The following is an 18005-nucleotide window of genomic DNA, read 5'->3' on the forward strand; positions in this document are numbered from 1 at the left end:
GAATTTTACAAAGGATTTTAATAGATGCTTTAGGCTATGCAAAATGTTATATGAAGGAAAGCATTAATGCTCCAGCCTTGACACAAAGGACGTGTGAATGGCTGCTTATCATTACCGTCAGGTCTCAAAATTTTCATTAGGAGTTCTGGAGGACAAAAGAGGGGGAAAAAGTACAGCTATATGAGAGAATATTAACCTATACTGTGTAACCAACTGTAATTGCTTAGCATTTTACATTAACTCTCTTCAGACACTGCCTCTCATTATTTTTACACATACATAATAACTGCTTATTATAGGGGCACAGTCCATGCCGGTATACTGGAGATAAGGTCGCGTCAGCACTTCCATTATGAGCCCCGCTTTCATGGGTTTAAAAACAGCTGTAAAAATTCAGGCCAGATCAAAGATTGGTAATCAACTTTCCACCTTGAGAGGAATTTGGAGTTATGAGAAATCCCTTTCTTGTTTTAAAACACACACACACACACACACAAGAAAAAGTTTGCTTGCTTTACATTTTGGGGAGTACCGAGGAAAATCTCTCATTAAGTTTTTGATAATTCTTCTAATTTAAAAAGAAAATGCTAAATAGTAAAATTGTTCAAATAGTAAAGTTGTTCAAAACTATGTGTGTTCTCAGTAGGATTGTTCTGTTGCTTGGGGTTGGGCATCATGAACATATTGGGCAAAATGTTCAAACTGTGTTTTTCCTTTGAAATTATGCAGCAAACTACTGGCACTGGGAATTGATGGGCAGAAGCAGTCATTTCCATGATCAAGTGCTTTAAGTTATAAAAGGACTTTCTGTTTAAGTATTGATTTGAAAACAGAAGTCTTGGATTCCATTCCTGATGCTTCTAATTATTATCTGCAAAATCTTGGGCAAATCATCAAGACTTCTCTAGAATTCAGTGTCTTTATTGATAAAATGAGAGCATAAGATGAATTGTAGAATCCCTTCCAGCTCTAAATTTATAATTTTATGATTCATTGACCTATGCAAACTTGGGAAAGTAGTTCAGTCAATTATTTTGGACCACAGTTTTCTTACCTATTGAATAAGAGGGGTTGGATTATGTGGTCCAATCTAAATACAAATCTATGATCCCATGTCAAGTCATTTTTAATCATTAATTTTGAAAAGCCTCTAAGCAAACTGTTTTTGGCTAGAGCAGAAAGAAGAATTCACTAGGAATACTGCTTTGGATCAGGCCTCAGTGGAGAGAGTCTGCTTGGAAATATGTTATATATGAACATAAGATTATTTCTCCTCAATTCAGATCTTCTGATGCAAGCAATTCAATAGATGGTATTTCTGATCATTAATTATCAAGTAATTTTGGGAAAATGTCACTCTTCTCCATATTACTAAGTGACAGAAAATATTTTGAAGCCACATTCAAGGACTAATTCAATATAAATATGTGTCAAGATTAACAGTAACATGGGCTCTTTTTAGCTGTCATGAGATATTTGCATTTGTTTCTAAAGGAAACTGAAACTGTGGAATGTTTTGGTATTTCTTAGAGTGAGTCAAAAATTCCTTCCACTAGGGTGAATGATAACATAGTGAATTGAGTTTTCTTTTCACTGAAACAAAAATGCATAAGAAAATAGATTCTTCATACTGACGTCCTGGTTCTATAATAACTACCCCAAATGCATATTTAAATAAATAATGTTTGTGACACAACCAGGTCAAATGCAGCAGAAGCCAAAGATAAGGCTGAGATCTTGTCCTTAATTCACATTATTGTAGCTTTTCCCCCATCCCACTCTATTAGCTCAGGAAAGAGCATCAATCTTAGCCACATTTCCGAATCTTGGCTGATGTGTCACAGCCTGAGCATTACTTACAGGGGGGTGCAGAGGGGAATAGAAAGAAAAGATTTCTAAGTGCAAGCCCATTCAGAATAATATAAGGGATCCAAAGCAGCTAATTTTCATATCATATGTAGAAGTGACAGCTTACTAAAAGCAGGAACATGGGCAAGAGTTTGACTGAGAGTATGAAGACATTAACGTTTGGTGATTTTAATGCAATAAGAAAGTCACCACCCTGACCCTAAATTGTAGGAATAAATTGTTGGATAGAATTTGGCCATTGCCACTGTTTAGCTTTGGAGACCAGTGCAAATTGTTAGAACTCATTCTAATAAATAGGGCACCTGGCCTCCCGTGCTAATTAGCTGTGGCCCACACCTTGCCTGGGGTTTGTAATGACAGTCTAATCAGAGATGATTGTCATAGGTTCCCACACGTTCCCCTAGCTTGCTGCTCCAGCTGGGCAGGTACAGAGTTTTGTTGGTGAAGAGAGCACAAGGCGTCCTTCAGAGGCGGAACAGCTCAGCTGCTAATGTGGAGCCCCAAGTCACTTCTGCTTGCTGATAGGAAGAGAGAACAAGGTTATACGAGTGCAGTATCTATAATCATACTTGTTGTCTTTCCAAAGCAGCAGCAATGTGATAAGCTTGCAAGCAAGAGGCTAGGGGACAAAAACATAAGTGAATTTATTCAGGACTTTGGGAAATAGTGTGGACTTTCTATAGGAAAAAAAAAAGACCTATTACCCTTTACATTTTTCTTAATTTGTTACATACACTTGGATTGTGTACTTGGTAAAAGGCTAAAGTGCACTCTCTTAAAGATTTATAAGCTATATTGAAAGGTGTGATAGGAAAAATTAAGGCAACAGGTCAGAAAGATTTGACTTCAACACTGAAGCAGGATTCCCATTACACATCAGCCCTGGGAAAATGAATATTTCAGAGGTCCAGGGAAAATATATATATATATAATTCCTTGGAGTGAGTTTCTTCAGCAATGCATAATGTTTTCAGCCTCCTCAGAGATCATGTTAGTCCTGGCCCATAATTATTGCCATCAGTGGGACTATGGAAGCTGGGACTTTGCATTCTGGGATCTTGCCAGTGGTGGAGTGTGGGGACTACAGTTTGCCATAGTGCTGATCTATATAAATTGTACTGAGATGATGCCATGCCTGTAACAAGTTAATTTAACTGGTTAGAGAGTCATGATCCCAAAGTCAACATCGTGGGGCCTGCCTCTTATGGGCCATTTGGTTCCAAGACCAGAGGTTGCATCCATTGCCTTGGTAAGCTATCTTAAAAATAGGTAAAACATCATGCCTTACCTAGAAAAGGCCTGTTTTTTATTGGAAACTATGAAGGGTTTAGACTTCAACTGCCATCTGTCTCCAGCCTATTTTCCCTCATGCCTAAGTAATTGTTAGGTGCCTACAAAGTGTCAAGTATTATAATATTATTATTTATTATTATTAACAATTGCTTAATTGAATAGAATTAGTGTATTCAGTCATAGGAAATAGGAATGGTGAGAGAATATTGCAAGGTAAGACAGTCACTGAGATGGAAAAGAGGATTTGTAATATTCAATTAATATAGATGATGGTAAATGAGCAATGACACCTCTGTATAAAGAAACTAAAACAATTGGTTAGAAAAAGTAAAAGAAAATTCAAACAAACTGCCCTGCATTTTATTGACATGATAGGTAAAGAACTGATTTCCTGTTCTTTTTCACTGAACTGATGGAACTCACTGCTTATTGTGATGTCTTGTAGACATTAAACAGTTAATAGAATCCAAAAACAGGGCAACTTAGTTGAATATGGAACTTCCTGCCACATTTAAATAGAGTGGGAAAGTTATTTCCCTACACTTAATTGGATGGACTATAAAAAGGTCTTTTTAGTTATTCCCTTATTTTCGATCTGGTAACTCCTTTGGAATGTAGAAGGAGTGCTGAAAAATGTCAATAACCCTTTATATGATGATGCATTCTGCTCCCTATCCTTCCCCTTCTTGTGTTTACTAAATTTGTATTATCCTGCTTGGATTTGACTTTGTCAAGTATCTAGGATCATAAGGAATGAAAAATTGCCTGGCAATTGAGATGGATGATTACTCATTTTAATTTGAACCATTTTGCTTTGACTAATTGAAAAACAACTCTATTCTTGAAAACCCATAATGTGTTTTTAAAGCATAGTAAAGACTTTGGAGGAACATTTAAGGCTTCTATTGTGAATGTGAGTTCATAAGTTTAATCAATACGTAATCTGTTATTTTTACTAGGCAGCATTTTTCTCCCATGTACTTTATGTGCAAGAAAAATAAAAGCAAAGGTTGAACTGACTGAAGAAACCAGAATAAGAAAATCATTTTAACTAAATTCTCTTTATCTTATCATTTTATGAAAAGAAAGAACTATCCACCAATGAAGAGGAAATTAGAGCAATTATTAGGAGTTACTTTGTCCAACTCTATGTCAATAAATTTGACAACCTAAGTGAAATGGAGGAATATCTACAAAAATACAGATTGCCCAGATTAACAGAAGAGGAAATAAATTACTTAAATAGTCCTATTTTAGAAAAAGAAATAAAACAAGCTATTAATCAACTCCCTAAAAAAAAATCCCCAGGACCAGATGGATTTACATGTGAATTCTACCATGCATTTAAAGAACAGTTAACTCAAATATTATCTTATCATATTACATACTATCTGCACCTATATGCCATGCTATATAATATAAATATATATATATATATATGAATGCCAAGTAGGATGACAAGCAAGAAAGAACAATTAATCCAGAATTGTACTTTTAATGTATTTCTCTTCACAAAGACAATTGTTTATTTAACCAAAAGCCCTCTGCTTTATTACTTTTAGAAAATGAAAATGATGTCTTTCTCCTGGCTTGAAAATATAAGATTTTGAAATACAAACTTTTGAAATGCAAGAATATTTTTCACTATTAATTGACCTTAAGTAAACAAAGCAAAAACATTTGTTTAAACAATTACTTTGAGAAGTGTAAACAATCATCAACTTGCTAATTTATTTGTTTCTCATTTGGATATCAATTGACTGACTTTTAGAATAAATAGATGTTGTTTATAAGTATTTCCACATCCCCATAAGAGTAGTAAAACTGAGTTATAAGACTTGTACCACTTTGCTCTCACAAAATAATACTGAAAGAGTGGAAAATAAGAGAAAAAACAAGAAATATTTTGAATTAATGTCTTCTATTCTTTTTATATCTTCAGTATGAATATATGTATATCTTTTAAATCAATTCATTACATGAGGAATGAGAGCATGGTGAAACCTATCTCTTTTCCTTTGAAATCAGTTTTGAAACATTTGCTAAGGTCAAAACTATCTCAACAGGTGAGAGACTTTGCAACAGTTCCACCCACCCCCATCATCCCCCAAAAAGAAAAAGAAAATGAAAAAAACACCCACACAAAGAGCCAACTTCTCAGGTTGCTCTGGAAATTTCAATCTGATTCCAACAGAGGGATCCACCTTAAGAGAAAGGTCCAGAGAGCTAGAGAGAAACCAAAGACAGTAAAAGGAAGTTGGGAATGTGGGTGTCAGGTTGTCAGTAATCTGACAGCTGTGGTAACTACCCTCTAATCCAGCTAGCTCCAGCCACGCTCTCAGCTGACACCGCCAGGACTGACTGACAGCTGAGGAGCGGGCACTTTTTACAGGCTGAAGTGACATCCAGTCTATTAAGGCTGACAAGCACAAAGCAGAGATTTGCCCTGAATGGTTTGGTACTGAAGCCTAGTAAAGGGGTTATTTGAAAGGTCTTAGAGAAAGTGTCAGACTCAAGCTCAGATGATAACAATATTGTAATGATAGTACTGGACAATGAAATGGTATGATTGCCCATACAGGCCAGGAAGATTGCATGTGGATACTGAACACTGAAGAACAGTATACAGTAGCAGATGCTCCATGGTAAACATGCAACAGTTCAAAGAATTTCCTTTTACATTATGTGTGAATGTGTGTGTTTTTCTTTCAGTTACACTCCCCAATCTCGCATATTCATTGCATTAAGTACAACTGACAGGAATCTCTAAGAGGCTCTACCTTCAGTGTAGTATACAAAGAAACAAGGAAACCTTGAAAGGGCCATTTGATGCCTTTGGGTTGCTAACTCCCCATTACCCCTGGGAGACATTAGAAATGTTCACTCCAAACAAATTCAAAGCTAGTTTTTTTAATCCAAATTTGATTATTAACTCTGACTGAGAAGAAATGAGCAAGAGTCCCTCCTTATTATCTTTTAACATCAAGTTTACATAGTGGGCAAAGCATTTCTCTAAACTTACTGATGTGCAAAATTATCTAAGTATGTACATACACTCTACCCAGTGGAAATTGTATGTATTGGTGACAAAACGTGACCCAAGTTGATAGATTGTCTATCACATTTTGATTATTTCTTCTCTTTCTTTCTACTGAGTAAATATTATGATTATTTTTTAAATGTAATTCAAAGTATATAATTCAATTTAATTTATTTACTAATCCCACCTCCAAGAAGATCAACTCCATCCAGCCTTCAATGGTTTCTCTCAGCATCCCTGTAAGGTAATAAAGGTAATCCCCAAACTTTTCCTTGCAGATGAGAATTTTGAACACTCCTGCTGTCAAAAAGATATATACTCTTGACATTATCTGGGTTATGTGGATATCTATGCATCTATTGACAGATATCTAGGATTTTCTGAAACCATCTTTAAAAAGCCCCTTTTAGATGACTGCCAAGTTTGATCTTTCAAATTTCTCCTTAGAATCCATGTTTTTTGAAAATGATCCCTCTTTCTCTACAATTGAAGCTGATCAGAAAGTCCCTAACTTGTAGAAATAGATGGAAATACCAAGACAGAATGTTTAAAACTAAAAACAACTCATACAAATCATCAGCATTTCTATATCTTTCCAGCAAAGTCTAGTAGAGATAGAAAAATTTCATTTAAAATAACTATAGAAAATGTAAAATACTTGGGAACCTATCTGCCCAGACAAACCGAGGAACTATATGAACATAATTATAAGACACTTCACACAAATAAAGTCAGATCTAAAAAATTTGGAAAAATATTAATTGCTCATCAGTAAACTAAACCAATATGAGAAAATGATATGTATTTGAATTAATTTACTTATTCAGGGCCATTCCAAACTACAAAAAATTATATTATAGAGCTAAAAAATGATAAAATTCATCTGGAAAACAAAAGAATATCAAGGAAATTAGTGAAGAATAATATGAAGGAAGGTACTTTAGCTTTAGCAGATCTCCAATTGTATTAGAAAGTGGTAATGATCAAAACAATCTAGTACTGGGCAAGAGATAGATTGGTAGATTAGTAGAATAGATTAGGTGCACAATATATAGTAGGTAATGATTATACTAATGTATTGATCTCAGCTTTAGGGACAAAACTTCACAATTTGACAAAAACTGCTGGGAAAATTAGAAAGCAGATTTGCAAAAACTAGGTATAGACTAACATCTCATACCACAGAGTAAAATAATATCAAAATGGGTATAACATAAATACATAAAAGGTGATACCATAAGCAAATTAGGGTAGTATCGAATAATTTACCTTAAAAAATCTATGCATAAGTGAAAATTTAGGAGCCAACAAGAGAGTGAGAGAAAGGATATAACATGGATAATTTCAATTACATTAAATTAAAAAGTGCCTATATAAACAAAACTAGTGTAGCCAAAACTAGAAGGAAAGTAGAAAAATGAAGATGGGGGGATATACATCAGGTTTCTCTGCTGAAGGTCTCCTTTTTCAAATATATAGGGAACTGAACATATTTATAAGGAAATGAATCATTCCCAATTTGATAGTCAAAGAATATGACAAATAGTAATCAAAGCTATCTAAAGCCATATGAAAAAATGCTCTAAATGACTATTGACTAGAGAAATGCAAATTAGAACAGCTCTAATGTGCTATCTCACATGTATAAGATTGGCTAATATGAATAATATGACAGAAAAGGAAAATGATAAATATCTGAGAATATATAGGGGTGTGTGTGTGTGTGTGTGTGTGTGTGTGTGTGTGTGTGTGATTACACAATTGCCTTTGACCAGCAATACTACTTACTAGGTCTATAGCCCAAAGAGATTTTTTTAATTAAGGAAAATGACCTATGTGATAAAATATTTATTGCAGTTCTTTTAGTGGTGGCAAAGAATTATAAATTGAGGTAATACCCATCAATTGGGGAGTGGCTGAATAAGTGATGGTATATGATTGAGATGGAATGCTATTGTGCTATAAAAAATGATGAACAGAATGCTTTCAGAAAAACCTAGAAAGACCTATATAAACTGATACAAAGTGAAGTGACCAGAATATCTGGTACACAATAAAAGTAATACGGTACAATAATCGATTGTAAATGACTTACCTAATCTCAGCAATATGAAGATCCAAGATAATTCTGAAGGACTTATAATTAAAAAAAAATGCTATCCATCTCAAAAGAAAGAACTTGGGGAATCTGAATGCAGAGCAAAGCATATTTTGTTTTTCTTTCTCTTTCTCTCTCTCTCTCTCTCTCTCTCTCTCTCTCTCTCTCTTTCTCTCTCTCTCTTTCTCTCTTCCTTTCTCTCTCTCTTCCTTCCTTCCTTCCTTCCTTTCTTTCTTTCTTTCTTTCTTTCTTTCTTTCTTTCTTTCTTTCTTTCTTTCTTTCTTTCTTTCTTTCTTTCTTTCTTTCTTTCTTTCTTTCTTTCTTTCTTTCTTTCTTTCTCTCTCTCTCCATGTGTGTGTTTGTGTTTTGGGTTGGATCTGTGTTTTCTTTCACAACATGAACAATATGAAAATGTTTTCCATAAAAGCAAATATATAACCTATATTGAATTGTTTGTTGTCTCAGAGAAGAATAATGAGGGGATAAAGGAAAAGGTTTTGCAACAGATAATTGGAAAAATGTTAAAAATTGTTTTTAACATGTAATTTTAAAAATATATTTAAAAAACAAGGGAAAAACATAATAGCTGATCAAAGAGGATTTTATTCAACTTTTTGCCTGATGTTCTTATAGCTTAATTTAGAGAGTTATTCAATTCAAAAAATGTTTATTAAAGTCCTACACTAACTTTCAAAATGCAAAATCCCTGCAGCAGGAACATTCTTTTGGGTATTATTATTATTATTATTAAAACAAATATTGTTTTATGAAATACCCATATGCTACCTATTTGCTATATAAAATAAGTAAAGGGATAGATATGTGTGTGTAAATATAAATATTTAAAATAAAAAGCAATCATATGTGACAGAGTTAAAATAGAGTCCTTTCAAATAAAATCAGAAATGAAAAAGTAATATCAATTGTCTTCATTTCTATTTAAAATACTAGGAATATAGGCTATAGCATAAGACAAGAAAAAGAAATTAATAATTCTAATTTAAAAAAAAAACTTTTTACTTAAAGATCTTTAAGATCCAATGAAAAATTAACTAAAACAATTTACTTAAGCAAAATTTTCAGGACATAAAAGAAACATCACACAAATTAGCAGAATTTTTACCTTTTACTAGTAGAACTCATCAGGAAGACATAAAAATGGGAGAGAAATCTATATAATTACAAAGTGAATAAAATATTTGGTAGTCTAGCCACCAAGCTACACAAAAGAACTTTATAAATAAAACCACGAACCACTATTTACACAAAAGCAGAGATGAGGAAAAATATTAATTGCTCATAGGTAGGATGAGTTAATATAAAAATGATACTACTAAATTAGTCAGTCAACTACAAAAAATTTATTTTATAAAAAAAAAAAAAACTGCCAAAGGAGACAGAAATATAAAGAATCTCAAAGGAAATGATTTAAAAAAAAACATTGGAACAAAAGTATCATCAGTGTCAGATATCAGCCTATACTAGGAAATGGGAATTTTCAAAACAATTTGGTACTAATTAAAAGTAGAAAGATCAATCAGTGGAACAGATTAAATATGCACATATAGAAGCAAATATATCGACTACCTTAATATCAGCCCTAGTGTTGATAACCCACAAAGTCTCTAGTTACTGAGATAATGACTCAATATTTGATAAAAACTGGGAAAATTGTTCAACAATATGAAGGAAATTAAATTTAGATCAATGCCTCACACTTTAAACCAAGAGAATTATGTAACCTGTATATAAAAGGTTATGTCATAAACAAATTACAATAATGTAGAAAATAATCTTTTAGATCTATGGATAGGAGAAAAGTTCTTGATCAAACAAGGGACAGAAAGTATCAAAAAATAAAATGATCATTCTAATTACACAAAAATAAAAAATTTGCATAAATCCAAAAAAGCTAAGATTAAAAAATTAATCATCAAGGAAATGTTTTGCAGCAAATCTTTCTGATAAACTATTTCCAAGATATATAAGAGCTATTCTCCAACTGACAAATTATCTGACATTATTAGAAGTTAGTTTTCCAGAAAATTAATCTATCTATAGCCATATTAAAAATGGTACAAATAACTAATAATTAGAGAAATGAAAATTAACGTAATTCTGAGATTCTACCTCATACCTATCAGATCGGTAAAGATGACAGAAAAGGAAAATGACAAATGTTGGAAGACCTATGGGAAATCACGCACATCTATGTTCTGCAGATAGAACTACAAAAGGGTACAGCCATTCTAGAAAGAAATTTAGAATTATGTACAAAAAGTTACTAAACAGTACACATTCTTTTATCTGATTATAGCACTACTAGACCTATACCCCCCCAAGATAAAAGAAGTGGAAAAGGTCCCATGTATTCAAAAAACATTTATAGAAGTTCTTTTATGGTGCAAAAACCTAAAAACATATATAGTTGACTATGCATTTTTGTTATAAGGAATTTTTTTCTCTTTTTTTTCTAGTTGGAGAAGGGTGATGGGAGATAAAAATTTTCTGCTTATTTAAAAATATTAAGTAGAAAAATCTGAAGAGACATTGCTGAAGAGGTGGCATATGGTGTATACTTTGTCTAAAGAGAGGAGTAAGAAAAGAAATTTACATAAGTTTGCCAGTTATCAAGCGGGTATTAGAGAAAACACAGTAGAAGGGGCAGCAGATCCAGAGTGGGGTATGAGAACAGGGTTATTGTTGATGGGGATGGGAATGGGGGAGGAGCCAGAGCTATGAAGAAAGAATAACATTTGTAATTTGTCAGTTGAGGACTTAGCATTACAGCAATGGGTAGAATGAGGGGGGGGGGTATGTTCACTATTGAGGATAGAGTCAAGGAAGAATAACATTGAGGTTGATTAATGAAAGCATGTGATCAGATCAAATACTTGATCTATGTTTTAATGAACTGAGGCAAGCCTGGCAATATTGAGCTCCTAATTTCATCGTCCAGTTAGAAAGTGTACTAAAGCAGCAAGTAATGGCCATCCCAATCCAGAAGTCCCTCAGAGTGGAACCTAGTAAAGGATGACAACAATAATACTAACATTTATATAGTGATTTCTATGTGCCAGGTACTAGTGCACATTTTACAAATATCTCATTTGATCCTCACAACTTTGCAAAGTAGATGCTATTATTAGCCCTATTTTACAGATAAGGAAACTAAGTCAAACAGAAGCTAAATGACTTGTTTAGGGTTATACAGTTAATAAATGTTTGAGGCTGGATTTGAACTATGTTCTTCCTGACTTTAGATCTGATGTTCTATTCTATCCATTACGCCATCTAGCTGCCTAAGCATAGATTACTTTTATGAAATGATAAGATGATTATTTAAGATCAAGACATTTATTTTTATCATTTTCGAGGGGAAGAGTGATATATCACCGAGTATCAGATGTAGTCTTAGAAGAGACCTGACTAGTTATATGACACAATTAATAAGCATCAGCTTATTAATAAGACTAGATTTTACCAGTTACATGATTCTGGACAAATAACTATTATTTAAGTATTGATTTCCTAACATAGCAAATAATATAACTATTTATACTGCCTTATAGAGGTGTGATTAGCTTACTTTGTCAATCTGAAAGCACTTTAGAAAAAGGAATTATTTTGGAGGGACACAATTGAAGTTTCTAAATTTTCTTCTTTTTTAAAGATGTTTCTATCCCTGGGTCATGTATTTTGGCTAGTTATTTACCTGTGCATGTTTGATTTGCTTCTGGGGAACTAAATTAAGCTAAGATTTGTTCTACAATAAGCTTGGAATAAATAGATCAACAAACAATCACGATTTTACCTAATTGTGAAACTAGGTTGATTGTCATGGGTGTATAGATAAAAAAAAAAAAATCTAATACATTCAAGCCTACATCATTTAGATTTGTTGATTGGACTGTGTCTGCTTCTATTTGGACTGTCAAATATTGAAAAAAATTTTGAATCTGTGGAAAATCTAATATATTTTTCATAGGTGGAGCACAAACCTTTTTATGAACTGATTCTGAAATGTTGAAACTAGCTCCATGCTCTGTAGAAGAACATTTCCAAGAATAGCTGATGTCAAAAACCAGCTTTCATATGCCTTATTTGAATTTTCTCCCTTCACCAAGACCCCAGCGGATCAACTAAAGTGCTAGATCACTGTCAGACACACTTTGGTACTTAGACTGCATCTATTGGTTCAGAGGAATAGGTTTCTTGGATCTACTATGCTTCCCTACATGAAAACATCTAAGATTTCTTCAGATGCACACCTTGTAGAAAGGATTTAACAACAAAATCTCTCTAGTCTCTAGTGGGAAAGAACAAATAGGCTATCTGAATCAGAGAACTGTTTGTACATCTATTCTATTGCTCATATGGCAATATAAGGACACTTTACAGGACTTCATTGAAGCACTTTGAAATCCATTGTGAGACATGGAAGACACTGACACAGGACCACCCAGCATGGTGTGCCTGCATCAGAGACATCTCCTTCCCAAAAGTTCATATAGTCTATTTGTAAAGGAGAACATCATGAATGAAGGAACAAATACTTAACAAATCCTTTAACTAGCCTTAAAGTGTTTCAGGCAATTCCTTGAAACTTAACTATTAAATTTTAAACTGGCTAGTTTAATCAATACCCTGAGATTTATCTACTGAGCCATAGATCAGGAGCTTTGTACCCAGTAGATGTTTGAGGCTCCTCATAGGTTCTCAGATCGGCACACAAGTCTTTAATGGATGTTAAACTTCTTAAAATAATAACGATAATGATAATTCCTTCAACAAAATGTATATTAATAAGACCATACTTGAATTTCAGTGAAAAGTCTATAAAACTCATTTCAACATTTTAAAATTATTTTTTCTATTGTTTATATTTCAAAATTATTTTTTCTCACTATTTAGAAGTTTTGATGAAATTACTTGAATTTTTGAGGTCATCTTCCCTTTCTTGTGCATCTGGTTTTGACCTCAGACATAGGTAAGACCAGGGAAACAGTGATATTCTTGTTGGGTTCTTAGAAAGGATGGGATCCCTAGAAATGTGGGGAATATAATTCTGGGAGCATTGAAATAGAGAAAGGGCCCTTTACAGAGTTATTCTTGGAATGCTAGAATTTAATTTTGTTATTGGCCAATATTAATGTCAACAATTAGCAGCCTTTTATTGATTTTCACTTTCAGTCTTTACCTCCTTCAATCTAATTTGTACACTGTTATCAGATCATATTTTCCTTCAGTTCCATATAGATTTATCCTCTGCTCAAAAAGCTTTCATAATTCCTATTTCCTACAGAATGAATTCAAAATATTTTAATCTGCCATTCAAGATCCTCTCTGGTCCATCTTTCTGACTTACAGGTCATATTACTTCCCTTTACATAATATATCACCCAGTTGGATCAATTCACCTAAACACAACCTATATTTTGAATCAATTAGATGATACACTGGAGAGACCTGAATTCAAATTCAGCTTCAGACATTTAATAGAATTCTGGGCAAATCACTTAACCTCTTTTTACCTCAGTTTGCTCATCTGTAAAATATAGATAATAATAGCATCTACCTCAAAGTTGTTGCAGGGCTCAAATTAGATAATTCTTATAAAGGGTTTAGCACATTGCTTAGTACATACTAGGTTTTAATAAATGTTTGTTTCCTGCTTTCTTGCTTTTGTTCATATTTATTCTCTTCTCCTAGAAAGCCCTTCCATTGTCCTCTCATCTCTCATTGAGAGTAACCTGACAGGTCTTAAACCCATCTGTGAGTTAGGGAGATGTCTATTTCAAGCCTATGAAGACTTTCCCCAATGGAATGGGTGGATGGAAGTCATTTGCTCCAAAGGCTATGAAGATGGCTAAAGCAATCACTATGGAGTGCTTAGAGCTTGGTTAAACATGGAAGATGCCACAGTAATCTACTGTGTTTTGGATCATCACAAATCATTTTGACTTTTGTCTTGCCACTCAAAGTAGATGATTCTGGAAGAGAAAGTGAAGCTGATGGCTTTGTGCAGTTCTGCCTCATCTAAATTCAAGTCATGTATGAGTCAAGACATCACCCCATGATATCACTAATCCTCTTCAACATGAAGGACAAAACAACAGCAACAACTTGTGGAAAACTTGCCATCATTCATGGTCAAATTCAAAAGCCCATACAGGCAGTTTATTCTGATCCCCTCAATAAGAAGTAACCTCCCCTCTCTTTGAACTTGCCCTTTCTGCCCACACCCCCTCACCCAACAGCACAGTGCCAGTATAATGGCATTTATCATGGTCTGACTTGAATTAGCTATTGTATCCGTGTCTTGTCTTCCCTCTTAAAATGTAGGGACTATGTCTTACTCATCTTTGCATTACCTTTAGGGCCTAGCATAGGATATTACACATAACAAGAGCTCAATACAAGGTTGTCAGATGGATTAAATACATGTACATGCCAATGAAAAGTTTTAAGAAAAAGACCTAATGAGATTTACTAACTAGAAATCAGGTCAAATTTTATTTCAGCATAAGTGCCTTGATTTTAATGTGGAGTATATTATAAAAAGCATTTTAATGTGAGGCATATTATAAATGTATACATAAAGGTTAAAACTATAGATAATATAAATGTTAGCTATTATCACCATTGAACTTTTAATTTCCTACTGTTTCTCTATAACTTGTATTTTTATTTTGTTTTAATTACTTAAATATATAAAAACTAAAGATTCATAAGAAATGTTTTCATTTGTGCTTCCACAAGTTTTCCTACAAAAATTTCCTAATTATCTCTTGACTCTCATCTCTCCTTTTTTAAAATCTATTCTTCATACTGTGTGCTTTGCATATAAAAAGTGCTTAATAAATGTGTTTTCCCTCTTTTTTTCTTCATTCATTCACAGAGCTTCCAAAACAATTTTCCTAAGTCAGAATCCTGCTTATTTCCTTCCCTTTTCCACAAACTTTTAGTAGCTCCCTACTGCCTGTAAGTCAAAATATGACTCCTTTAGTCAAGTATTCAAGAACCTCTCCAATTTGGCTCCAGCTAACTTAATTTTATAAACTTTGGCTCACATTACTTCCTTCACATAATCTACAATCCAATTAAATTAGCTGTTCCTCAAATTCAACATGATGTCTACTCTCTCATGAATTCATATAGACCATTGCCCCATATCTAAAATTCACTCCTCGTTTATCTTTGTCCACTGATAATCTTCAGTTCTGTTAAGATCCTGCTTACATACCACCTCCTCCGTAACTGTTGAAATTACCCAACTCCCTTATTGAAAATGGTTTTCCTTCTTCAAATTTTCCCAGAGCACATCATTTGAATCTCTCCCACAATAATATTTTGCTCATTTGTATACATACCATGTTTTCCCTAGTAATTGAGAAATGAGCTCCTCAAGGACAGGTTTGTGTCATTTTTCATCTTTCTATTCTCAGATTCTATCACAGTGTAGCAGTACTTTTCACATAGTAGGTACTTGATAAATGTCAACATTTTACTCATCTATTGAAGTTAAATGTAATTTTCTCAAAAATTGAAGTTCTTTTTTTAGATTGCATGCAAGTTATGCATAAAGGTAGAAGAGAAACAAAAAGATCTTAATGTCATAAAAGTCAGTTCCTCAAAGGTTATGATATCAACCCAGCATCATGTGGTGAAATTTGGGGTGAAGACTCAAAAAGATTAATGCATAATGCCAAAAAATGCCGCCAGTTTTATAATTATTGTCTCCACAAAGCCAGCTATGTAGTAGAGAAAAGAAATGGGGACTTTAGTTTCTGGGAACAAAAAGATTACATGAAACCTGGAAGTGGTTTTGTAACAGTAATAACAACAACAGCAACAACAACAACAATAAATAACATTTAAATAGCATTTTTAAAGTTTGCAAAGTCCTTTACATGTTATCTCAACTGATAGCATATGTAAAACACTTTGCATACCAGATGTTTCCACACAGTACTCATTAGTTGGATTTTTATGGATGTCCCAGTTTTGTGTGGTGTCTTGGAATTTATATCTATATTACTGCATTTGGGGAAAATAGTACAAAGGTCTGTAGTTATGAAAATTGAATTTTTTCCTCAGTGTAGAGAACCTTCAATGCAGCTCATCTGTTTCAGAGTTAAGTCAGAAGAATAGAAGTTAAACTTCCCATATAACTTAGGAATCAGGAAGTAGTGTGATAATAAGTATTTAACAATTGGCTCTTTGAAAAAAAAAAGTAGGCATTATTAACATTTTCTCTATCATTTTATAAAGTCTGGATAATCAACAAAATAAAAAATTAAGTCCTGTTTATAGCATTTGTTAATTTCTAAGAAGTATTAAATGCTCGCTTTGAAAATTTAACAATTCTAGCATACCCCTGGATGCTGATCTGTTTACAATGATGAAGCTAGAAACATAGAAGTTAAAGTCAAAGAACTGAGCAAAATCAAGCTCAGAGAAATAATCTGGGGTCAAAAACAATAGGGGAATTAAAAGAGTGGGGCTAAGATACCAAGACAAGGTATACAACTCACTAGTTCAGCATGGAGTATATGGGCTTCTTAACATCCAGCTATGGAGGTCTCATCTTCTCCATAGTCTGTTCTTGGCTCTTAGGTTCATTTGAAACTTACCCAACCAGCCTGGTACTCTCTTATTGAAACTTCAGAGTGGCATCCGGAAGACAAAACACAATGATTGGTTAAATTTCATAAATATATATATATAATTAAAGGAATTCTGATAAATTAAGGGACAAATCTCATTTGTCTTTTGATCTCCCCCAATATTTAGTATAATGTCTTGCAATAGTAAGGATTTAATAAATTATATTTCATGAATAATGTAGAGAAAGAATGTTCATGGTATTCACCTATGCATTTTGCTCAGAAATGAGGCATGAGGCGCTTGTATACCTCTAAAAAGCCATTTAGACAAAATGAACAGACTACTTTTTGAAATAAAAAAAAAAATCTAAGCAAAAATTTCTAATAGGTGGTATATATGAAGGAACTGAGTCTGGAGTCAGAATTTGGAGTCAGAAAGACGAGTTCAAATCCTGATTAAGATGCATACCAGCTATGTGATCACCCAAAGTAAGAGCCCTAAGAGATTATTTAATCTCTCTTCTCATCTGTAATATGGAAATAATATAACAGTATCTACCAAACAGAGTTGTTATAAGGATTAAATGTTATGACATATATAATGTCATGATATGATATGATATGACATACATAAAGTACTTTTTAAAACTTACTAGTAAATAGTTTTCAAACCTTGAATGAAGTTCTGAAAGTGAACTCTATATTTGATGACTAGCAATCATAGTTATTTAATAGCATAAAACCAATCCAATAGGTTCATCTATCTTTTGCTTAGCTTATCTATCACTATTTTATAGAATTTGTTCTTTCAACGTGAGATGCTGACTCTCCAATACTGATACTGGAAGTTCTAGGATTTTCAGATTCTACTGAAATAATACATTAGTACAACAGTTCCCCTCCTCCTCAATGCCAGGGGAACCTTGCTTTCAGCCTACATGAATTTTTATTGATATATAAAATCACATTGGGCAAGGCAGGACTAAAAACAATGTAATGCAACCTCCTCAGCCAACCACCCCCAAACCAGCATAGCCCTTGATCTAAGGAATTGTATAACCTAAAACCAGACCCATAAAAGAGGAACTTATAATAT

Source organism: Antechinus flavipes, chromosome 3 (genome assembly GCF_016432865.1).
Source record: "Antechinus flavipes isolate AdamAnt ecotype Samford, QLD, Australia chromosome 3, AdamAnt_v2, whole genome shotgun sequence".
NCBI classification, from domain to species: domain Eukaryota; kingdom Metazoa; phylum Chordata; class Mammalia; order Dasyuromorphia; family Dasyuridae; genus Antechinus; species Antechinus flavipes.